The following is a 26,393-nucleotide window of genomic DNA, read 5'->3' as shown; positions in this document are numbered from 1 at the left end:
CCAGTAAAGGTGAGTGTAGGTGGGGAGTTAGGATGGGGGTAGGTCAGTCAAGGGAAGACGGACAGGTCAAGGAGGTGAGGATGAGAGTGGTAGGTGGGGGTGGGGGTTGAGGTGGGAGGAGCGGATAGGTGGGAGAAAGGATGGACAGGTTAGGGAGGTGGGGACGAGCGGGGCTGGTTTTGGGATGAGGTCGGGTGCGGGGAGATTTTGAAGCTTGTGAAGTCCACATTGAGGACTGCAGTGTTCCCAAGTGAAATATGAGGTGCTGTTCCTGCAACTTTCGGGTGGCATCATTGTGGCACTGCAGGAGGCCCAGGATGGACATGTGGGCGGTGGGAGTGGGAGGGGGAGTTGAAATGGTTCACGACTGGGAGGTGCAGTCGTTTGTCGCGAACCGAGAGTAGGTGTTCCACAAAGCGGTCTCCAAGCCTCCGCTTGGGTTTCCCGATGTAAAGGAGGCCACATCAGGAACAGCAGATACAGTATACCACATTAGCAGATGTGCAGGTGAACATCTGTTTAATATGGAAGGTTTTCTTGGGGCCTGGGATGGGGGTGAGGGGGGAGGTGTAGGGGCAGGTGTAGCACTTCCTGCGGTTGCAGGGAAAAGTGCTGGGCGTGGTGGGGCTGGAGGGGAGTGTGGAGCGGACAAGGGAGTCACAGAGAGTGGTCCCTCCAGAAAGCAGATAAGGGTGGGGAGGGAAAAATGTCTTTGGTAGTGGGGTCAGATTGCAGGTGGCGGAAGTGGCGGAGGATAATGTGTTGGATCCGGAGGTTGGTAGGGTGATATGTGAGGACGAGAGCTATTCTGTTTTTGTTGTTATTGCGGGGAGGGGGTGTGAGGGATGAATTGCGGGAAACACGAGAGATGCAGTCGCGGGCGTTTTGGACCACTGTGAAGGGGAAGTTGCGGTCCTTGAAAAACGAGGACATCTGGGATGTCTGGGAGTGGAATGCCTCATCTCGGGAGCAATGCGGCAGAGGCGAAGGAATTGGGAATAGAGGATGTCATTTTAGCAGGAAGGTGGGTGAGAAGAGGCATATTCTAGCTAACTTGAAATAGATATTGGTTTCCAGGTGGTTGCCAGAGATGGAAACAGTGAGGTCCAGGAAGGACAGAGCGGTATCGGAGATGGTCCAGGTGAACTTAAGGTTGGGGTGGAAGGTGTTAGTAAAGTAGATGAACTGCTCGATGCAGTCATCGATATAACAGAGGAAGAGGTGGGGTTTAGGGCCAGTGTAGCTTCGGAAGAGGGATTGTTCCATGTATCCTACAAAGAGGTAGGCATAGTTTGGGCCCATGTGGGTACCCATGGCCACCCCCTTTGTCTGTAGGAAGTGCGCTATCTCTTTCTTGAACAGCTGTGGTTTAGTGTTTCGAATGTACCGCCTAGAAGTGAGGTGGAGGCAACTTCAATTGATGTATTGAAGAGGGCAGTGATTGATTATTTGGAAAGAAATAATGTGCAAGGGTATGGGGAAAAGGCATGAGATTTACACTCAGCAACAGAACCAGTGTAGACATGATGAGCCGAGTATGCTGTAATAATTCAGTGTCTCTGTGATTCTGTGAAAGCCTGCAATGACACTCAGCTTTGCACATTCTATAGTGTAGTGGTATTGTGTTCTTATGTAAGGCCAAGATTGATGGATTTCTACATATTATGAACATCAAAGGATGTGGGGAAAATGGTGTTGAAATAGAAGGACAGACAGAACTCTCCTTTAACAGCAGGGCTGAATGGCCTACTCCTGCTCTTGCTTATTATTTTTTATTATTATGTCCGTGACAATAAATGATTCAATTCAATTCAACTGTATACATACTCCAGCTGACAACTTGAACAAGTTCAACATCACCACATTGCTCTTGTACTCTATGTCCCTATTAATAAAGCTAAGAACACTGTATGCTTTATTAATAATAACTCAGGAATGCAGGCTAATGCTCTGGGGGCATGGAAGATGGTAGAACTTCAATGCAATTAATAAATATGAAATGACACATTAGTCCACTGCCAATCATGAAATCATTGTCAATAATCAGAAAACACATTGAGTTCACCAATTTCCTTCAGGAAAGGAAATCTGCTGTCCTAACCTGGTCTGCCCCACATGTGACTCCAGAAATATAGGAATGTGTTTGACTGGATATTTCTAGTTTGAAACATCCAAATTAGACTCTCAGCTCAAGGGAAATTACCTATAAGCCACAATTGGTGGTGTCTCTGGCAATACCCACATCCCATGAAAAAATAAAGAGAATCCTAATCATACATATCTTCCTCAACATTTATGTGAATGCAATCAAGATCAGAAGGTCAAATTCTAGTGAATGCACGGTAAATCATGAATTTTAGATTTGTAACACTAAAGCCAGGAGATAACATACTTGTGATATGTGATGATCACGTTGAAAAGACATTCAGTAATTTTTTTAATATAAAAAACACAAAAGGATCAACATTAAAACATAATAGGCAGGAGCAGGAGTAGGCCATTTAGCCCTGCTGTTAAAGGAAAGTTCTGGCTGTTCTACCATTTCCCCACATCCTTTGATGTTCATAGTATGTAGAAATCCATCAATCCTGGCCTTACATAATAACATAAGAAAATGAGAACTAGAAGCAGGAGTAGAAAATGCAGTCCCTCATGCCTGCTCCACTATTTCATACAATTGTCGTTGATCTCATCCTGGCCTCAACTCCATTTTCCTGCCTAGTCTCCATAACTTTTCAACCCATTACTTTTAAACATCTGTCTATATCCTCCTTAAATTTACTCCATGTCCCAGCACCTAGTCTGGGGTATTGAATTCCACAGATTCATGGCATTATGAGAGAAGTAGCTCCTACTCATCTCTGTTTTATATCTACTACATCTTATTCTAAAACAGTGACCTTACAATCTAGATTGCCCACATGAGGAAACATACTTTCTACATTTGCTCTGTCAATCCCTTTTATCATTTTATATACTTCAATTGGATCTCCTCTCGTTCTCCTAAACTCCAGAGACTATAGACCTAAACTGCTCAATCTCCCATCAGTCTTGAATACACTGAATAACTCAACCTCAACAGCTCTTTCAGGAACAGAATTCCAATGATTCAACATCTTCTCCACCTTATCTCAGCCCAAAATGGATTGTGTTTTATTCTAAGACTGTGTCCTTTGTCCTAAACCGCTTGGATTGACTACTTTGAATTCAGTCAGTGGTCAGGGACAAAAGGATGTGACTACAAACGAGGCAAGTAGAGGGATCCAGGAGGTAGTGTTGAAGGAGTCTCAGCTCTTGTGCTTGTCCAACATGTTTGAGACTCTTACTTCCTGTGTAGATGGTAGCAGAGGCTGTAGGGAGGACGAGCAAACTGAACACAACATTGTGGCACAGTGAGCCATTCAAGGGGAGGGAGAAAAGAGAAATGCAGTTGTAATCCAGGATACTATAGTCAGAAGAATAGACACTGTTCTCTGTGGTCAGGATCAAGAATCCCGAAGGTTGTGTTTCCTGCCTTCTGCCTCGGTTCAGGATGTCTCATCTGGGCTGCAGAGGAACTCGGAGTGGAAGAGGAAAGATTCAATTGTTGTGGTCCAAGTAAGCACCAACAATATAGGTAGAAAGAGGAAAGAGGTTCTCCTGAGAGAATATGAGCAGCTAGGGACTCAGTTAAAAATCAGAACCAAAACGCTAATAATCTGTGGATTACTGCCTGAGCTATGAGCTAATTGGCACAGGGTCAACAAGACTAAAGAGATTGGTGTGGGAGAAATGGATTCAAATTCATGGGACTTTGGCACCAGTACTGAGGAAGGAGGGAGCTGTTGCAGTAGGATGGGCTCCACCAGAATCATGCTGGAACCAGAATCCCGACGAATCACATAACTAAGGCTATGGATAGGGCTTTAAGCTGGGGGTGGTGGTGGGGAATGTTCATTTGCGTGGAAAATTATGGAAAAATTTGAAGGGAAAGAGGACTCAGCAGAAGTCATTAAAATTTTCAGAACACGTAATAAGACAGAGAGTATGGAAAGGTTTTCTTTAATGCTTGACAATTTGTGAGCGCTATGGGAACCATAATTAAACTGGAAAATTTTGCATGTGCTGTCTATAAACATTTCCATCACTCTATTGTGAAACATTCATATTCAGATAATCAAGTTGACTTATGAAAACACACACTCTCTACATTTCACTCTGTGTTATTTTAAGACAGCCATTGACCCGTTTATAATGAATGAATGTAACATGAGCACCATACATTTGGATGTGAAATTTGCTGATCATTGTATAGGCTTACAACATGCAAACTGCTTTTACTTTAACCTAAAGGAAGAATTTGCATTTACATAGCATCCCTGCCCTCCTGAAGGTGTCCCAATTGCTGAATTATTTTTCAAAGTATTGCTATTGTTATTTTCATGCAAATTTGGAAGACAAACTGTAGAAAAGTGAGGTATGACAAACAACAGTTAATGATTATTGACTAGTTAATTTGACTTGGTAGTGTCAGTTGAGCATGAATGCTGACCAGGACATTGAACAAACTGCTTCCTTTTCTTCAAAAACTCTGATGGAGTATCTTTGCATTTACCTGAAGAGACAGACTGACCTAAGGTTTAATATCTCATCTGAGATATGCCAGCTGTAAAAATTCTGCCCACTTTCAATACCAGGTTGAAATTGCTCCAATGCAATTATTGGGCCTCTATATTCAATTTGTGTTAGAAATCTTGGTGAAGGACCTAATGCAGTGACAGAAGTTATAGCATAGGGGGTACAAAGGATAAAGAAAAGAGAAGGCAAAGCAGGAATTAGTAACTAAATTACAGGAAGATTAGTCCATAAAACTGCCTAGATTGCAGGAAGTAGAGAAATCTAAATGGTAAGCAGTGCTAGTTAATAAAATGAGTGTTTTCCAATTGCTATTTAATTTTGGTAGAGAAACACTGAGATACTGACAAAAGGGTTGCTGGAGAAACTCAACAGGTCAAGCAGCATCTAAGGAGATTGCTATAGAACAGGCCAAGCCCCCTCAAAACATATCAAGGAGATAGCCTCGATCCTAACTTTTATCTTATTTTAGAGGCAAGTGTAAGCGCTGTGCTCCAGATCAATTGATCATACTACTGGGCTTTAAGCAGAATACACTTTATTTTTAGACCACCATTAAAATTCAAACAAAAAAAGAAGAATTAGAATAAATTTAACTCTATTGGAATACCCAACATATTCTCCCTGTGTTGGTTTTCTCCCACAGTCCAAAGATGTGTGTTAGGTGGATTAGCCCTGCTAAATTGCCTGTAGTGTCCAGGGATATGTAGGTTGGCTGGATTAACCATGGGAAATGTGGTGTTACAAGGATAGGGTAGGGGGTGAGTCTCGGTGAGATGCTCTTCGGAGGGTTGGTGCGGACTTTTTGGGCCAAATGTCCTGTATCCACACAGTAGGGATTCTTTCAAGGAAAAAACAGCCAGACCTGCTTTGTTTCTTCAGTTTTCTTGGTGTCTGTTTCACATTTCTGGCATCCATAGTATTATGCTTTTTGTTACAGTAAGAAACAGGCCCAGGAGTATTTCCTACTAATGGGTGCAATCTTTCCTTCCTGGGAAGTGATGGGAGGAACAGGTAATCAGGTAGACTGTCAGAAAGGTATCCTCTTAATTCTCACCACACAGAAATTAAATTCTGGATGGGAATTTCCAAGCTTGACTTTGCCTCAGCCACCAATTGAAGCAAATAAGTGGTGAATTATTGATACTCAGGAATTTTAAATCCTGATATATGGCCTTTATCTTGTGACATCACTTAACCCTTTCAGACCCTAACTGTCTTATACAATGGTAGATACATGTATACAATCCAGCACATGAACTTTAAAGCAGAAATTTCTTGCCTCTTGTACTTTGTGCTTTCAAATGATTCACTTCCACATTATTTCAATACCTTTGTTAAAATGCAGTTACAGACTCCATTGATTTAAAACAGATGTAGCATTTCTGAATCAGGATTATATTCTTTTGCTCTCAGGTCACTTGTTAAGAAGTTAAATGGGTTTGTCTGCAACCGTCGGTATAGAAATTATAAGAGTAATATAGTTTTCCAAGGTTATGTGTAATGTGAGATTACTGAAATTACATTGGTTTCTACGGCATCTTCTTTGTGATGAAGAATCGTTTGTTGCTCGAGCCATAGAATTACTGACATTTATTAAGAAACAATTTTCTGACTTGCTTTCAGTAAATGTAGTAATGAAAGAAACTGCCTTCCAACTGATATACTTACATTTCGTCTCAAGCCAAATCAAATCTTTTCAAATGGACACTGAAGATCAAGTGCAACTGTACTCTTGTCAAGTGAGTTCTGAAAGAGTGGTCATACTGGATTTTTCAATTCAGCACATTTTTTTATTGGGGACATTTAAGGACTGAATTTATAATTATAGGCCTGGTATTTTGCTCATGTAATCCTACTTCCCTTCTGTAAAATTTCTGTACAACAAATAGGGGAGTGAGTGCTAACTTGCAGGAGCAGGTATGGATGGTGGGGTTAAAAATAGAGTCATAGAGCTGTACAGCATGGAAACAGACTCTTCACTCCAACTTGTCCATGCCAACCAGATATCCGAAATAAATTTAGTCCCATTTGCCAGCATTTGGCCCACATCTCTCTAAACCATTCCTATTCATATACCCATCCAGATGCCTTTTAAATGTTGTAATTTTACCAGCTTCCACCACTTCCTCTGACAGCTCATTCCGTACACTCACCGCCCTCTGCATGAAACGTTTGCTGCTTAGGTCCCTTTTAAGTCTTTTCCCTCTCACCTTAAAACTCTGCCCTCTAGTTTTGGACTCACCCATCCCAGGGAAAAGACCTTGTCCATTTATCCTATCCATACCCCTCATGATTTTATAAACCTCTATAAGGCCATTCCTCAGTCTCCAATGCTCTAGGGAAAATAGCCCCAGCCTATTCAGCCTCTCCCTATAGCTCAAACCCTCCAGCCCTGGCAACATCTTGTAAATCTTTTCTGAACCCTTTCAAGTTTCACAACATCTTTCCTGTAGTAGAGAGACCAGAAATGAACACAGTATTCCAAAGTAGTCGAATTAACCTCTTGTACAGCTACAACGTGACTCCCAACTCCTATACTCAATGCACTGACCAATAAAGGCAAGCATACCAAACACCTTCTTCATTATCCTGTCTACCTGGGACTCCACATTCAAGGAACTATGAACCTGCGCTCCAAGGTCTCTTTGTTCAGCAACACTCCCCAGGACCTTACCATTAAGTGTATAAGTTCTGCCCTGATTTGCCGTTCCAAATTCAGCACCTCACAGTTATCTAAATTAAATTCCAGCTGCCACTCCTTGGCCCATTGACCCATCTGATCAAGATCCCGTTGTACTCTGAGGTAACCTTCTTTACTGTTCACTACACTTCCAATTTTGGCATCTTCTGCAAACTTACTAACCATACCTCCAAATCATTTATATAAATGATGAAAAGCAGTGGACTAAGCACTGATCCTTATAGCACATCATTTGTCACAAGCCTCCAGTCTGAAAAGCAACCTTCCGCCATCACCCTCTGTCTTCTACCTTCGAGCCAGTTCTGTATCTAAATGGCTAGTTCTTCCTGTATTCCATGTGATCTAACCTTGGTAACATGTCTACCATGCAGAACCTTGTCAAATGTCTTATTGAAGTCCATATAGATCACGTCCACTGCTCTGCCCTCATCAATCCCCTTTGTTACTTCTCCAAAAAACTTAATCAAATTACTGAAACATGATTTCCCACGCACAAAGCCATGTTGACTATCCCTAATCAGACGTTGCCTTTCCAAATACATGTAAATCTTGTCCCTCATGATTCCCTCCAACAACTTGCCCACCAGTAACATCAGGCTCATTGGTCTATCATTCCCTGGCTTTTCCTTACTACCTTTCTTACATGGAGGTACAAAGTTAGCCAATCTCCAGTCTTCCGGCACCTCACCTGTGGCTATTGATGATTCAAATGTCTCAGCAAAGGGCCCAGCGATCATTTCCTGAGCTTCTGAACAAAGTCTTTACACAAACAAATATGAACATGGAGTTCTAGGGTACACCTGATCAGTCCCGGGAATTTATCCACCTTTATGTGTTTTAAGCCATCCAGCACCTCTTCCTCTGTAAGATGGATATTTTTCAAGGTATTGCTATTTATTTCCCTATGTTCTCTATCTTCCGTATCAAAATGTGAAAACTTGCAATGGATTGAGAAGTTAGCTTCAAGTGCCAAGTTAGTATTTATGCGCAGCTTGTTTGGCTGAATTTGAGAAACACGTTGGGAAAGGTGGATTGTCAATTTCAATGACCCAGTTTTTGCAGCGTGTAATGATTCATTGTTATGGCTGCTGAAACTGATGCTGCACATCAGTTTCTGGATTTTATATCAAGCCTCTGGGGTGGATTGCCAAGCATGATTGGAGTGGTGGAGGGCTTAAATTTGGGGTTCATCCAATGGTAACCATTCCTAGTCTGCAGCCATCAATCCCTGCTCTGCCATCACTGTGGGGGAAACGTCAAAAGGACCATCCACTAATCAGGTAACTGGAGTCAATTAATGTCCAGTTAAATGCCTCCTCCTGATGCCACTGGAGTTAACCTTCAGTGGGTGTGCCACAAATATGCAACCTGCAGTCTCATTGCTCAGAATTGAGGTGAGTCAAGTTAGGGTGGAGTGGGGATCTCTCTCTTTAACAGACCTCTGTTTCTATTGGAAGCCCCACCCAATGTCTTTCCATCCTAACATTTCCCTTGCCCACTGCTATCTCTACTTCAACTTTCCATGTGCTTGCCCCCTCACTGCCCTCACAAAGGCCTGTCAACCTGGCCCTGGCAAAACCTTAAACTTATAGCTCCACTACAGCCTGCATTTCCAGACTGGCTCCAGTCCCATCAGTGGCCACCTCTCCTGCTGGTGCTGCTGGGACAAAAGAACTACTTGTGATCTAATTGACTGGCCGCTCCTAGAGGTAGAACACTACTTGAGAGTGAGGCCTAAGACCTGGCTCAAGCCATTTAACAGGCTAATGCCTGTTAAATGGCTGTGCAGTCAGCTAACCAATTGGAGGTGGGTTTGCACCCAACTTTTACATCAGGGAGTCCCTGGAGCCTCTAGACAAGCAGAACAATGTGCAGATGCACTGGTTGCTATCAGTGATTCTGCATTCTCTGGAATGTGTGTTATTGAGCCATCCTGCACTGCAATTGATGGGGTGTCTGATGAATAGACGAGACAATCCGCACTAATATTACTGTTAAAACTCTTTGAAAAAGTTAAATATTGTTGAATGGCATGTAATGGTTTTTTAAATAGATTTGTAAATTAATAATTACTGCTAAACCTGTTCATTGGCATTGAGAAGCTAATTTACTATTGATGGAATGTTGAATTTCTCCATGATAAACAAATTCTATGCATTTTATAAAAATACTTTTACCTTTTTTTTGTTTTAACTTCAGTTTCATCCCTAATCCCTAGAGTATTTATATCTCTATCTAAGAATGAAATTGAAAATGAATGATAATTAAGTGGTTCTAATCTTTTGTCTAGCTGTCTGAGATAAATTCAATGTGATTGGCTCGTCCCAGTGTTGAGACCTTTGCATGGAAGCTCATTTTTAGGTCAGTGGCAAACTGTCACCAATATGTTCATCATCAAACAACATTAATACAGGTTCTAGAATCTAACTGTACTTGAACAGAGTTCGGTGAACTTGTCAATGAAAGCATGATGAGAATACAAGGACAATTGAAGAGATTGAAGAGATGTCAGGGAAAAATAACAATGTGTACTGAAATCTCAGGGTAGCTTTCATATTTGTTTGTGTAAAGACTTTGTTCACTGTATTGTACTGAGAACTGGCTTTCACAATTTTGCAGCTCGCTTGTACTACTTCAGAGGCTTGTATATTTGATCTCCACTTTACAGCTCTGATCTATTAGATCAATACTTACATTTATGTTTGACTTTGAATCTTAGATGAGGGCCAAAATGACCAAAAACTAGCACCAGCAGCAACCACCTGCTCCTCACACACCTGATGGTCTATTGGAGAGAGGGGATTATCAGAGAGATACACATCACAAGAGGTTATAATGAAAGACAAAATGTAAAGGCAGAGATAAAGGTCCTTGACATCTCAGAGTTCCAGTCTGTCAGAAGGTTTGTGTCAAGGGGTGGCAGACATATATAGACTGCTAGAGAACGTGATCAGTGGTTAAGTAAACCTGGGGACCATCTTTTGCCAGGGGCCGTCAAAATCACCATCACCCTAAGCCTGTTTGCAGTTGGATCCTTCCAGGGGTCTGCTGGACAAAATTGCAGGATCATGCATTCATAGGCCCACAAGTACATAAGTTCTGTATCCATATTAGTACACTACTCTCACCCCCCACCCCCCAGCCCAATGCACTTTAATTTTAAATTCTAGTCTCTTATGTGGGACGTTATTGAAAGTCTTTTGAAAGTCCAAGTAAACAAAACCCACTGGCTCTGCCTTATCAACTCTACTAGTTACATCCTCAAAAATTGCCAGTAGATTTGTCAAGCAAGTCATCCTTTTCATAAATCCCATGATGACTCTATCCAATCCTGACACTGTTTTCCAAGTGCTCTGCTACTAAATTTTTTATAATGGCGTTAAATATTTTTCCCACTACTGATGTCAGGCTAATCAATCTATAATTCTCTATTTTCTCTCTACCTCCTTTTTAAAATAGTGATGATACAATTGCTACCATCCAATCCATAGGAACTGTTCCAAAGACTGTAGAAAATTGAAAAACGATTTCTAGGGCCAATTCCTTAAGTACTCTGGGATGTAGTTATCGGACACTGGGAATTTACACTCAAGTTGTTCAAAAAGACAGCTCACAGCTCATCACCACCTCCACAAGGGCAAATATGGATGGACAATAAAGGCTGGCCTAGCCAGCAATTCCCACATTCCAGGGCAGTCCATTCAGCCCTATGATTCTGCTCCTTCATTGAATATAATTGTTAATTTTTTACTTAAAATCTACCTTCCCATGATGGCCCCAAATCTTTTGATTTCCTTCTTGTCCAAAAATCCATCAGTATTTCTCTTCAACATACTTAATAACTGTGTATCACCTCTCATTCTTCTAATCTTCACAGAATATATATTCATTCATGCAGTCACATCATCCCAGGAATTAGTCCAATCTAGGATAGTAGGAACTGCAGATGCTGGAAAATCTGAGACAACAAGTTGTAGAGCTAGATGAACACAGCAGGCCAAGCAGCATCACAGGAGCAGGAAGGCTGACGTTGTGGGCCTAGACCCTTCATCAGAAAAGGGTCTGATGAAGGGTCTAGGCCTGAAACATCAGCCTTCCTTCTCCTGTGAAGCTGCTTGGCCTGCTGTGTTCATCTAGCTCTACAACTTGTTGTCTCAGATTTTTCCAATCTAGTTTGTTTCCCTCCCATTAATCGCTTATGACTATGCTCAACAAATCCTGATTTTCTAAATGCCTTGTTATCTCATTCCCAACAATAATTTCTAGCATTTCCTCTACGTGTAGTGTTAGGTTAACTGACCTAACGTTCCTTGGTTTCTCTGTCCTTAATTTTTTGATTTGTGGGGTAACATTACCTTTTTCCTGTTCTGAGTATTTCCAGCATTTTCTATGTCCATTCATTACTATCTGTATTCTTAACATACTTCCACATTTATGAAGAATAAACTGCATATGGTATTGCAACTGTGGTCTAACCAATGCCTTATCCAATTGTGGTAAGACTCCTTTAAACTTATGTTATAATCCTTTTGTGATTAAAAAAATATTATTTGCTAAATTCATTGATATAAACTGTAAAAAGCTGAGGAGGCAGCATTGACCCTTGTGATGCCCCATGACGTGTCTTCCTGAAAATGACCTGTTTTTGGCTTCTTTCTGTTTTCCGTCCTTTAATCAATCCTCAATCCATGCTAATATTGCTCTCAAAACACAAATATATTTGCTACTCACATAATCTCTTTCACAAATCCACACTCACCTTGTTCAATTGTACTGTGATTTCCTGAGTGTCTTGTTATCTGAGTTCTAATAATAGATTCTACTATATTCCCTATGTTTGACATTAGACTAACTGACCTATTGCTCCCTGTTTTCTATGTCCCTCATTTCTTAATTTGTGGGTTATATTACCTTTTATCTGCTCTGAGTATTTCAAACATTTTCATTTACATATGTTTCTATACATGCTATTAATTCAGCCATTTTAACTTTACTTCCTTTGGCATCACTTTTGTTACTAAAGCTATGTGCCTTTTCTTGACTCATTCTGATTATTTTTACCCAACTTGCTATTTTCTGAAATTTCCCACTACCTCTGTCAGTTTAAAGCCCTCTCCACCACTTTTGTTATTTGTTCCATCAGCACAAAGGTCCCTGTTTAATGGAAAAGTCCTCTCTCATCATAGCACTGCATTTACTAGAAGGGACCAATTCTCTCGCTTTCTCATGCCAATTTACATGCATTTTCCACTTTCACTCTTTTTCTCTTCCTCCACCATTATTAACCCCATCATTTGCACTGGGCCTCTTCCCCTCTCAAAAGCAAAAAAAAAAAAATTTGAACACCTTTCTTGTGAATCAATTTCTTGTTTGTGGGTTAGTTTATATAAAGCAGTATAGTACATTACAATTTATAAAGCACGTATGAAAATACAATCTGACTTCTATGTGTGCAGTTTGCAATCCAAAGTAGACTGTCTTCCAGGCAGAGTCACAACATTTTATATATACAACAGATGGAGTCTCTAAAGGTGGAAGCTCTGAGTGGTAAGGTACATATACAACAATCTGCACGTTGAACTCCAGCTCCACTTCTATGAAGTGAAGATCCTTGAGTTGTGGATGCTCACTGCACATGTGATTATCCTAGATTTTAATACTTCCCAAAAATTCATCCACATTGATTTGCAACCCGCACTGCCATCTGGCTCTATCCCTGTTTTATTTATTCAATTAAAGTTTAAACACCTACTCAACTTAGAGTTTTCTTGGAACTAATCAACTAATTTCTTGATCGAGTTTAAGTTAGATTAAATTTAATATTTACCCGTGGCTTACCCCTGTCACCCCTTCCTTGTGCTGTGACACATTTTACAATCTTCTTCTCAAACCATTCACATAATCACTGCCTGCCTTTTCCTCTAATTCCACCTTGGCTTCGCTCTTTTCAAAGCTATGTACTTGCTCTTTATCATTGATGGAGCACATGGGCACACAGGTGGGGAAAGCAGAAGGAAAGGGGCAATTTTAACCACACAAGCTTAAAGCACGCTTGTCTTCATTGTTCAGTCCTTTCAGTATAGAGTTGAGGAAGGGTCACCTGACCCGAAACTTTAACTCTGATTTTTTCTTCACAGATGCTGCCAAACCTGCTGAGCTTTTCCAGCAACGTCTGTTTTTGTTCCTAATTTACAGCATCCACAGTTCTTTCGGTTTTTACTTGGGAAGTCATGCCTCTTCTGGTGCACTGTGGCTGGTTCTGGTTGCCCTGTTTTAGGAAGGATATTATTAAGCTAGAGAGGATTCAAAAGAGATTTACCAGGATGTTGCTGGCAATGGAAGGCTTGAGTTATGAAGAAAGGCTGGATATGCTGGGACTTTTTCTTTGGAGCATAGGACGTAGAGAGGTTTATAGAAGTTTATAAAATCATGAGTGGTATAGATAGGGTTAGTGTTTTTTTTTCACTAAGATGGACAATTTCAAGACTAGCGGGCATGTTTTTAAAGTGACAGGAGAGAGATTTAAAAAGGACATGAGGGGCAAATTTTTTACAGAGAGGGTGACTCACATGTGGAATGAACTTTCTGAGGAAGTGATGGATGTGGGCGGAGTTACAATGTTTAAAAAACACTTAGATCAGTATGTGAATAGGAAATGTTTGGAGCGACATGGGCCAGGAGCAGGTAAGTGGGGCTAGTTTAGCCAGGGATTATGTTCAGCATGGACTTGTTGGACTGAAAGGTCTGTTTCCATGCTGTATGACTCTATGACTCTATGAGAAGGAAAGCATGTGCACCCTTTTTGCATGTTCTCCTGTATACATCCCAATATCCAACCAAGTTCATGCTCCCATACCCGAGCCACAAAATCCTGAACTTCCATTCCATCCCTCCTTCCACAACACTGCAACTTTGCTGGTGTCCCTAATCCTACCCCAACCAAAAACCCTGAAGTAGAAACAGATTTGCTGGCAGCTCTTGAGGGTGGAACCTGCACTCTCACCTTGTTAATGTTGCTCCCAGTGAATTATTACTACTGCACAGTCCATCTTTAGGTACCAAATGACTTTTTGACAGGCAGGATGGAGATGTAAGGAATGTGTGTTCTCTGTAAAATTCATCCACTGGAATTACTATGAGCACCGTGTGAGCATTTCACCACAACTCACTAGTACCTTGAGGTCAGAGTTGTAAATTCTCTTGACAGCCTTCCGCAAGACCGCAAAACCTGCATTCTCATGGAGCAGGGTGAAAATACATCTCAAGTTACATCTGGCAGAAGTGGTTAATCATCAAATAGAGATGTTTGGCTGTGTGGACAAGTTGCTGGATTAAGAAAGTGGATTCATGAAAAATATCAATTATTATTTGAATCGTTAGAAATGAATACATCAGTTTCATTATCTTGATGTGAATTGTTCAATAATTTAAAGATTAGATGAAAACCTTACGGCTTTGTCTTTCCCGGGTAAGCTTTGGAATATGCCTGCCTCTGGCCCATCATTGGGTCAGTGAATTAGCCAATGAAAGTAACGCTGACAGGCATTTGCACCACAAGAAGTGCATCTGATTTACTCTACACTTCTGTTTCTGCTTTCGGGATTTATGAATGTGCTTGTAGAACCATTTGCTTCATTGCACAACTTAGTTTCTTATGTTTCAAGGAATAAGTGAATAATTTTTCCTCTGACCAAAATAAACCAACTCAAACTTAATTATGCTGAATGTGTCTGGATGATTGCACTAGTGATTGTTAAGAGCATTGCAAGAGAGGCAAACTATCCTAAATATTTCATGTATTCAAATAATCTGCTTGTGGCTCATAGATTTGTGCTGTTTATTTTGTCTGCTATTGCTACTTCAGTACTCATCCAGGCTGTCATTATTATGGATCTGTGCTTATCAACGTATCTGATCGGCTATGAAACTTTCTCAAATGTTGATGTGAACATTATCCAGCTTGATATTATGTTTGATCAAGTCTTTCGGTTGCTCTTCCTAACCAAATTCCTTCTACTTAGTCCATTGTCTAACATCCTTTGGAGGACTCTGGTGTGTTCAATGGAGACAAGGGGGCATGTTGAGAAGCTTGAGTTAGTGGATGAGATTTGTCGCTCGTAACACTAAATCAGGAAGTTACCCCAGTGTCAGCAGACCTGCACAACATACTCTTGCTGTTGTAACCTCAGCACAAGGTTTCATAACATTCTCATGGATATTGCAGTTTCTATAATTTTCTCTGTCACTTAATGTTTATCATGGAATTCAGCAGCTAGACTTTCAATCTGGGATCCTGATCCTGACCCCACACTCTGAGTCACTGATGTAATGCTTTGGGAAATACAAATCTCATGATTGATCCAGCAACAAGCTCAGTGTCTAATTAGTGACACTGAACACTGTCAAGAGGTGGGAGCTACCTCACTTGTAAGTGGTCCCTTATTTTTAAACTATGATGCCTAGTTCTAGATTCTCCCACTTGAGGAAACATCCTTCTAACATCCTTCTGGTCAAGTTCCCTCAGGGAATTAAATGTTTCAGGTAAGTTACTTCTGACTCTTCTAAATTCCAAAGACTATAGACCTAGCCTGTCTAGCCTTTCCTGATAAGGCAATCCAATCAGTCCAGGTATCAGTCTCATAAATCCACTAGGAACTGCATCCAAAGCATTAACATCCTTCCATAAATACAGTGACCAGTATTGTCCACAATATTCCAGATATGGTCTCACCAATGTTCTGTTTCGATGAAGCATAACTTTGTTAGTCTTGCATTCAATTTCCCTTGCAATAACCATAACATTCTACTAGCTTTCCTGATTACTTGCTGTAGCGCATATTAACCTTCTGTGAATCATGCACTTGGACACCCAGATCTTTCTGCACCTCAGAACTCTGTAATCTCTAGTCATTTAGATAACACACTTCTTTTTTCATTCTTTCTAACAAAATGGACAATTTTAACTTTTCCACAATGTTCTTCATTCTCTAGACCTTTGCTTACTTACTTAATCTATCTATATCCATTGTAGGCTCCTTAAGTCCTATTCACAAATCTTTTTCCCACGCATATTTGTGTCATTGGCAAATTAAGTTACCATCCCTTTGATCCCTTCTTCCAAACAATTTAAATAAATTGTAAAGAGTTGAGGTCCTAGCACTAAACACTGCAGTACACCACTAAAGACATCCTGCCAGCCTGAAAATAATCTACTTATTCCTACTCTCTACTTCCTGTTAGCAAAACAATTTTCTACCCATGTCAATGTGTTATCCCCCCAACAACATGATATTTTATTTACTGTTATAATCTTTGATGTGGCACCTTATCAAATGGAAAACAAATACAATACATTCACCAGTTCCCTTTACTACATTACAAGTTATTCTTCAAAGAATTACAATAAATTAGTTAAACATGACTTCCATTTGACAAAACCAAGCTGGCTCTGCCTGATTATCTTAAACTTATCTAATAATATCTCTAACATTTTCCCTATCACAGATTTTAACTAACTGGCCTATAGTTTCCTGCTTTCTATCTCCCTCCCTTTTTGAACAAAAGAGGTACATTAGCTATTTTCCACTTTAAAGGAATCTTCCTTGAATCTAATGAGTTTGGAAAATTTAAAACAATGCACCAAATATTTCTCCCCAGGTGTCAGCAGCAGTGTTCAAGAGATGAATCATTGATTTGAGGAGATTCCTTCTGTAGGTGAAGGTTTAGAGAATCCAAATCGGAGACAGAACTTATGAAGATATGAGTGAAGTTCTGATGAAAGGTCACAGATACTAATATTCAAGCTGGCTTTCTTTCCAGAGCTGCTGCCTGAGCAGCTTTCTCTCTTTTTATTGAGGGTTGTGACGGCAGTAACGAATCCTGACTCAAGTACAAATAAGAGACTAAAGCTTTGTACATGCTGAGCTATGTCCCACTTTGGTTCAAATTTCAAGTACCATAAACATTCAAATTATACAAACTCTTGACTATTTCCACTAACACTTTTTATGCCCCTTCCAGACATCTTTCCTTCCATGAGTGTATTGGAGTACTTTCCATTGTTTAAATTCTATTCCTGTATGCAACTGTATTTTAACCCGTCCCATCATTACTTCATATATCCTTCTTGTAGATTTCCTCAAGGTCACAAAAGCTTCCATTCCTTTGGAGTGTGATGGGACTGGCATTTCATGTTGTGACTGTTGAGAAAAAGGTATAAAGGTATGTGCTTATGTGGACAAGAGATTAGATTCAAAAATTTGACTTTAGTGAAGGAATGGCATTACACTTTCGTCACCTTGATGTATACAATAGAAAGAAAGGGTCAAATATTTGCAACCTCTGTATTCCAGAGTAAGTATTAGGATTCACCCATCCATGACCTCCTACTCTGGATTGTTATCTCTATTGTCTTTAAAAGTGTCTTGCATCACTAACGGCATGACACTGTATCTGCTTTTCCCTTGATTCACACTGCAACATCCCAGAAGGAATGTACAAATGGATTCCTGTCCTACTTTGTAAAGGGGCATAGAATAACCACCATAGAGTTATAGAAATGTAAGGCACGGAAACAAACCCTTCAGTCCGACTCGTCCATGCTAACTAGATATCCCAAATTAACCTAGTCCCATTTGCCAGCATTTGGCCCATATCTCTCTTAACCCATCCTATTCATATACCCATCCAGGGGCCTTTTAAATGTTGTAATTGTACCAGCCTCCACCACTTCCTCTGGTAGCTCATTCTATACACGTATCACCCTCTGCATGAAAAAATTACCCCTTGGGTCCCTTTTATATCTTGCCTCTCTCACCATAAACCTGTGTCCTCTAATTTTAGTCTCCCTAATCTGGGAAAATAACCTTGGCTATTCACCATATTCATGCCCCTCATGATGTATAAACCTCTACAAGGTCACCCCTCAGCCTCCGACGCTCCAGGGAAAATAGCCCCAGCCTATTCAGCCCCTCACTATAGCTCAAACCCTCCAACCCCGCAACATCCTTGTAGATCTTTTCTGTACTGTTTCAATTTTAACACCTTTCCTATAGCAGGGAGACTAGAACTGAATGCAATATTCTAAAAGTGGCCTAAGCAATGTCCTGTAAAGCTGCAACATGATATTCCAACACCTATACTCAATGCACTGATTGATAAAGATCAATAAACCAGATTGTGAAAATCTTGTGAGAGCTTTGTCTCAAACTATGTCTGGACTTTCAGGGTGGACTCTTTTACCTTTAGTGGCTTAGTATTCTTGCTCTCACTCAATAAAGCAGCCTGTCAATGCTTGTCCAGTGCCACAGGAATGTCTGAGCTAGGTCTGCAATGCTGGCTACTAACTCTATTATGCCACTGGGCTTGTTTGGGAATGTGCAAGGTAAGATTAGGTGTATCCAAGCCTTATCCTAACTTCCAGCCTGAAGATTCTATTAGATTATGCTGGAATGCTCTGGAAAGGTTTCTGAACCCCAGGGTCAACACACTAACCTGATATCAACAGAAGAACATTGGCTGGAGTTTTGGCACAATATTAAGTAGCCCTTTGAATCTAAATCTTTATGTACCTTTGGCCTTTTGTCAGTGTTTGGATAAATACATCTAGTATTGTAAAAGGTGCCCTGGTGAAAATGAGTTTAAATCTGTGTGATAATTTTGAATTGCTTGTGAAAGGCTGCACAATTAAATTTATGGCTCTGCATTAATCACTCGTCTTTCTCCAGGACATTACACACTCCATCCTTTGTTTAGAATCACGTACATGGTTGTTTAGCAAACAAGTGGATATGGTTAACTAATGCAGGCATGAGCTGCTGAATACTTTGGGTTTGTTTATGTCTATAATAGCCCATTTTCTCCTGTCATTCTTTTAGATTTATGGAACCAGGAAAAGGGAATTCTTCAGACAATTAAAACAAAATCATTTAAGTGATTGGTGTCCAATCTTTTGAAATTGTGATGCTAACCCAACCCAGAAGGAACGTCCGGTCCAGTGAGATGGGTAGTGACATTCTCTGTCAGATCCTGTTAAGAATGCTGTCTTCTGTGGGAGTAAGCACTTTTCCAGTTATGAGTTTATCACTGAAATGTAATTCTACAGTCAGTTATATTCAGTGTTAACTCAACTGCAAATTTTCATCAAAAAGAGATTGTACATCTCAGTTACAACTAGAAATCTGGCACCAGCTTGTGGAGCGATTATAACACTCTGTGGCCTATGAACAGTTAACTGAAAATCATACTGTTACTATCTGCTCCTTCTTCATCTATTCTTCTTGACTCTCCTTTTGAACTGTGTCCTAAAATTGAAATTAACACTTCAAGTTAAAACAACATTCAAAGTTGACCCAACTTCAGAAGACTATTCTTTTGTTAACATATTCAATCTGTACTTGCCATTTACTGGATTTGTCTCAGTGACAATGAGAGGACAATTCATTACCATTTTTCAAATTCAATCATGGGATGTGGATGTTGCTGGCTATGCCAGTAATTATTGCCTATCTCCAGTGACCCAGAGAGCAGTTAAGATCGACCACATTGCTGTAGATCTGGAGTCACTTGTAGGCCAGACCAGTGTTCTGAAGGACGGTCTCGGGACTTGAAAAAATAGCTGTTTTCTCTCCACAGAAGCTGCCAGACCTGCTGAGTTTCTCCTGCAATTTCAGTTTTTGCTTGTTTCAGATCCCCAGCAACCACAGTTCTTTGTTTCATTTCAAGGATAGTAGATTTCCTTCCTGAAACAAATTAATACACCAGTTGGGTTTTTACGGCAATCAGCAATGGGTATAAGGTCAACATTAGAATAATTACTTTTAATTTTAGTTTTCTCATCAAATCAAGTCAAATTAGCTGCACCTCTACGTATATCAAGGGGTTTTAATAGTGTTATTGGGTCATAATGGCAAAGTGTCAATGAACTTTTCCAAGAGATATTTTGGGAGATTTGTTCATTCCAAAACTGATCCTATGCCATTTCTCAGTCTGTTTGATTAGAAAGTTGTGCAGAATTAACTGCAGCATTCCAGGATCCTCTTCCAGGAACAGAGACAATCTGCCCAGGGGGCCCCAGTAGAATTTCTGGATTGCCTCTCTGCTAGGACAGTTCTTGAGGAGCTCGATTGCACCCTATGTTTCAGACCATATTTAGCAGTTGCACTAAAGAGGTGTCCAAGGCCAGGATATAACTTCACTCCTGTGAAAGGATGATGGACAGAGAGAATTGCAATACTCAAAAGGAACAATATATGACAGTGAGCATGTAAAAGTGATCATCTAGCATTTCAGAGATGTTTGCCTTCTGTTTGGTGAGTATTTAAGAGCAACAGCACTCATGGAGAAACTGGGTAATTCAGTCAGTATTAACTATTATTTATTATGGCTTTTGAGACTAGGGAAAACATTACTTTAATTAGAACTCGATCCGTAAACTAATGTATCATTATTCAATAGAATAATTGTTTTCAACCACTAAGCATCATTTTTCTTTCGTCCTTCCCACAGCATGTTCTTCAGGCAAATGGATTAGCTTGTAACTTTGAACAGCAATACCTTCATCTTGTATCTTTCCTTTTATGACTGCTTTGAGGGTCTGTTTTTAATGTTGGAGAAGGTGATTAAGGAGGCACCAAACATCATCCATCATCATTCAAAGGTTGTCAGTGTAGGCGACAACTTTCTACAGGGCAGAAGGCTTCTGAGCTGCACAAGTTCATAAAACACAAAAGAATGGTCACTCATGAGTGGGTCTTTTAGGTTATCTGATGCAGCAATCACAGATGGATTGTGTTACATGCATTATGAGAAAAACTTCTCCCATTTTTCATCAACTCTTCAATGCTGAGCCTAACCTTGAGCAATTAATTTCCAACAACTCTCTCTCTCCCATTTATTTATTTCTTGACATTGTTTTGTGCAACAAAAAGAGTGGCTATTCTGCCATCACGGAAATTACACTAACCAACCTGCCACTGGTGAATTCAGGTCAAATGTATATCTAAAGTCAACCAACTATTGACTGATCCATAAACCACCTGTTTTAAAAGAAAATACACCGAGAAATGTGCAACTGCAAAGGAAATGTAACCCTTTCACTATGAATCTTCACCTTTGAATCTCTCAGTATTATCCCAATATAATATGAGCTGTTTATTTCTCTTTGTTGTGGGTAATCTTTTATAGAAGTGTTTTAAAATTGTAACAAAGTTAGAGACAGGAAAGAATTTCCTCCTGGAATGGAAATGATTCAATTCTTTTATTTAGTAAATACGAATCCCTGGAGTCAAATATGATAGATCGTTTCATCAGCTGAGTTTAAGATTAGATGTCCAGCAGTTACTGTATAGATGGCACACTGATTGGTAATGTACAACACTATTTGTATCTCTGCACAAGTACTGAAAGTTGAGTGGTGAAGATTGGCTATGCAGGGGCCCTGGCTTGTGCTGTTTAAAAGCAATACTTTTGCAGTGGTAGTTCAAAGCCTGCCATTTGACAAATGGGACTTGTCACAAGCATCATCATCATCGGCAGTCCCTCGCAGATGAGGATGACTCTCTACCACTCTCAGGGAAGTCCGTAGGAGGCTGTACAGAATGAAGCGGTTTCTGTAGGCTCTGTTATACTTGGGGCAGAAGATAGTCACAGGAAGGGGTGGGTGGGGCATTGGTGTGGCAGCATGCTCCTTTTGCTGTTTTCATCTGGCCTCCACTTTTTCCCGAAGACAAGTTTCAAGGTGCTCAACACCTTCCTGGCTGCTCCTCCTCCACTTTGGACGGAGTTAGGCCAGTGATTCTGAGGTGTCTGTTGGAATGTTGCACTTTGTCAATGAGACCTTTTAGTGACTTCCCATGTTTGCTGTTCTCTGTCCCGAAGGATGTCTGCTGGTCAATCTTGCTCAGGAAGGTTGAACCACATGGCACCATCAAGATGGAAGATGGGTAGTAGGCAGAGTGATTAAGTCATCACAGTGTGGTATTGAGGAACAGTGCCAATGGTTTGAAACAGCCTGAGAGGTTTTATCAGTCAGCGATGTGTGGGGGAGAGGGTTGGGGAAGGTTCCCGTTCTGATGCCCATTGTTGTATTCAATTGAGTGTCAGTAAGGTGTGTGAATGATGATCTGTGACAACTAGATGCATGGTGTCCTGCTGAGGAGTAATAATAGAGCAAACGCTGAGGTCTGGAGTGATGTGACAGGAGCACTCCATGTGGATCCAGCAATTTTACAATGGTTGTTTACAATATAAATTTTACAAGTTCAATTTCCAATGGATCAGCATTCATGCCAATGCTCCCTGACAATATCCAGGATAACTTTAGAGGAGGAGATAAGATTTGCAAAAACAAAAGCATTCATTGCCCTGGGATTTATTGAAAACTGAGTTGGGAGAAGGTGAATGCTTATCAGGTGAGAAATCGGAAACAGAGGGCAGTATTTGACCAGATTCTGAGAGACATGGGCCAAGGCAAAAGGAATAATAAAATTGGGTGATATGTTCAGTGATGCTCATCTCAATGTTGAGATCACCTTACTGCATTATGTTCACTTTTCTGAAGCAGTGTCGCAAGATTGTCTCTAAGCAGTGAGAGTTCACAATTGACACTCATTAATGCTTGTTAAACTCCTTGTCAACAGTGGGGTTCAATTTGGGTATCAGCTGAATTTGGGTGTCACTGTGCAGGCTGTGCCTCCTCATCCTTGCCCCTCACCAGTGGTTTCTCTGTAAAAAGAGAGCAGCCTTTAGTCTGCTGGAAAGGTAATGCCTTTCATTCTCATCTATGGAGAAACAGATTTAATTTAATGCTTTGAGTTAATATGACTCTTCTTCAGATGACAGGTGGAAATGGATTGATTTTATGCATATAAAAGAATGAAAGATGCAAGTGGAGCAGAAAAAACTGTCAGGGAAATGTTAAGGGCAAGGGAGGTTATAGAGCAAAAGGAGAGGGGAATGGTAATGATTGTCAGGAAGGGACAGAGCACTGGCCCAGAATAGGTGTTAATAGCAGAATAAAGGTCAGCTCTGATGGAAAGCACAAAGCATGAAAACACAATACTGACCCTCGGTGGAAAATGTTATCAAAATAGAGGCCAGAGTTCATGGCCTGACGTTATTGAAGCCAATGTTGCATCCAGAGACCTGTGAAGTGAGCTGTGAATATGGAAAATGAAGTACTATTCCTCACAGGAACTGGGCAGATATGTGAATACAAAGCAAAATATTATTTTGAAATGGCATGTGACCAGAAAACTGGGGTCATGCTTGTGGACTGAGCAGAGGTGTTCTGCAAAGCAGTATTCCAGTCTGCACTTTGGGTTCCCAGTGTTAAGGATTGGGGCAGCATGGTGGCTCAGTGACTAACACTGCTGCCTCGCAGTGCCAGGGACCCAGATTCGATTTCACCCTTGAGCGAGTGTTTGTGTGGAGTTTGCACATTTTCTCCATGTCTGTGTGGGTTTCCTCTGGGTGCTCTGGTTTCTTCCCACAGTCCAAAACTGATCCGTTGCCATATTTTATTCTTTTATCAAAAAAAAGAAGCGACAGTGTTGTGTGGTATGAACAGAGAAAATAAAAGACAAATGCGATCTAAAGAGTGTCAGATCTGTGAGAGTACAATCTGAATCCATGCATGTTTAGCTGTGATCTTATTTCCTCAGCATTCATGAAATTTGTAATGTCCTTGAATTTTCAATGAATAGTTGTTGTCTCTCATTTTTTTTCACCAGAAACTTATTTTGTAAGATGAGAAGTCACAGGGCAAGGGATAGAGATCAAACCTTTTTGGCTCTTTTGTTACAAATCCATTTTTCCTTCTATCTCTCCTCTGCCAAGGGTTCTACGAAAATATGACTTGTCTGGCAAAATCTGTTTGCCAAGTTTTGCTCCTTTGTCTTTCTGAAGCTGAATACTCTGCAGCTAACCTTTCATCTCCTAACGTAAACTTATCATACAGTTATGAATTAAACAAGAGTTTCAGATTTCTTGTGTGGTTTCACTGTTTATGGATAGAATGATAATTTAGTGCAGCCAGTTTGGTGCTTTCCATATGAAATCCCCGGATTTACCTCAGTCTGTGGTGAGGTGATCACAGCAACCAATTTAGGTCTGCATTTGTCCTCTTTAAACATCACTTTAGTGCATGAATGACTCAGATATCAAAATCAAGGATGGAAGATGAATATCGATTGTCCATGTTTACCATTGTTGTAATATAATAAACAAGCTTAACTTTGAACCACATTTGCTCCGATATACAGGGTTTCTCTTTCTTCATACTGCAGTGTTGCAGTTAACTGATGTTTTCCTTTGAGTTGAATGTCTCCTGGTCCCCAGGGTCAAATGGTGGATGGTTGGAGCAAGTCTTGCTTAAGCGGTTTTCTGTGTGTTAGAACTAATACATCTACTCCAATGTCTAATTTTGTTTTGTGCCTGTTTACTTCTTTTCAGAAGTTTAATAACGTTCCTTGGATTGTGTTATTTCTCCCAGGAATGTTATTTAATTGCTTTTAGACTCTTCAACTGTTACTTGTTCTGGTGCGTTTTTCCCTTCTGTTTTTGAGCTTGATTCTTTTTGCCGCGACAAACAGTTTACAAATGCTCTGTGTCTTGCAAGAGTGACACATCATTGGCAGCTTTTCCTGCCACATCAAAGTCATTGCCTAATGGCAACCATTCTCTTCTTTTTGAGCTGTCCTGACTTCAGCTTAGGAGCACTTTTTACTGTTATAAGCTGCAGACTATACTGCCTCAACTGGTTTGTTCCACACAGCTTCCAATTTGCTTTGAATAAAGCCTCAGTTATTTTCCCACTCCTTTTGAATCATACTATTTTGTTTGTGTCAAATCTTCCCCTCATTGTAAAATATCTGATAAGGTCTCTTCCAGGATTCTGATTGCAATGCAATTGCCAACTGGGTCATCTTTCAAGGTTGCATAATCATAAATATCCGCTAAGTAATGCAGGGTATTAATGAAATTCCATCCTCACTCCCAGCTTTGGTGTGCGCTTGTTTAATTTTGCCTGTTCTCCAATTACATTTCTTCAAAAGCTGAAATAAATTTTGGAAGTCACAGTGACATTTTCATAAATGGTGATTTCTTCATTAACATCCTGCTTCACTTAAACATCGTTTGGAACGTCACTGATTACATGGAGAAGAATACTCACATGGTCCCTGTTTAATTTAGTCACTATCCTTGAAATATTCCTGTCTGCACTAGTTTGTCACATTTCAGCCTGTTTTGGGGCTTCCAAGTGACTGAAAACCTGTGGTAGCAGCAGAGTTTGCTCCCTGGCTTTTCTGTTATTGGAGTTGCTTCCCACACTACTCTTGTTTAACTGTCACTCTGCTCATGGCTGCTCTCCAGTTGCTAGCTTTTTTCTATCTTACTGCTCTGTCCTGTTGCTGTTTGGTTTGCCTCCAATGCTTTTTGTGTTGCTTCTCTTCTGTTGCTGGGTCAGTCATTCACTTGTCACCATCTGTAATCATGGTGATGAAACATAGAAGAGACTGTGTCATTTGTAGGATCTAGAACAACTACTAGAATCTAAACTGTTGCTAAGATTACCTTCTTTTTAACATCCTGTGAACTATTTAGACTAATAAGATTAGCGTGAGGCTGCACACAGAATTATCTGTCTCCAGGGTCTGCTGTCATGTGTTCTCTTACATCTCTTCTGATGTAGGCTGACAATTTAAAATCACAGAGTTACAGCATCATTACAGTACTGAAGGATGCCATTCGGACAATCGTGCATGCACTGGCTCATTAAATGAGCATCATTAGTTTAGTGATACTTTTTCCTCATTCAGTAGCACATTATTTTTACCCAAATAATCATCCAATTCTCTCAGTTACACAATTTCATTCATAGATATTAACCCTTTAATATGGAGTCATGCTTTACTCAGCTATTTTGGAAATTGATCAAATCTAAGTCAGATGTATAAGGTGATACTGTCATTTTATATTAATTCCCTACAGAATTAACAATGAGAAAAAATAACTACATAAGTATCAGCAATACCCAGTTTTGAATTAATTTATTGCAGGCTCACAAAAGGCCTAA

Source organism: Rhincodon typus, chromosome 1 (genome assembly GCF_021869965.1).
Source record: "Rhincodon typus isolate 14 chromosome 1, sRhiTyp1.1, whole genome shotgun sequence".
Taxonomy (NCBI): Eukaryota; Metazoa; Chordata; class Chondrichthyes; order Orectolobiformes; family Rhincodontidae; genus Rhincodon; species Rhincodon typus.
The sequence above is the reverse complement of the archived record's forward strand: the minus strand, read 5'-3'. Positions refer to the sequence as shown.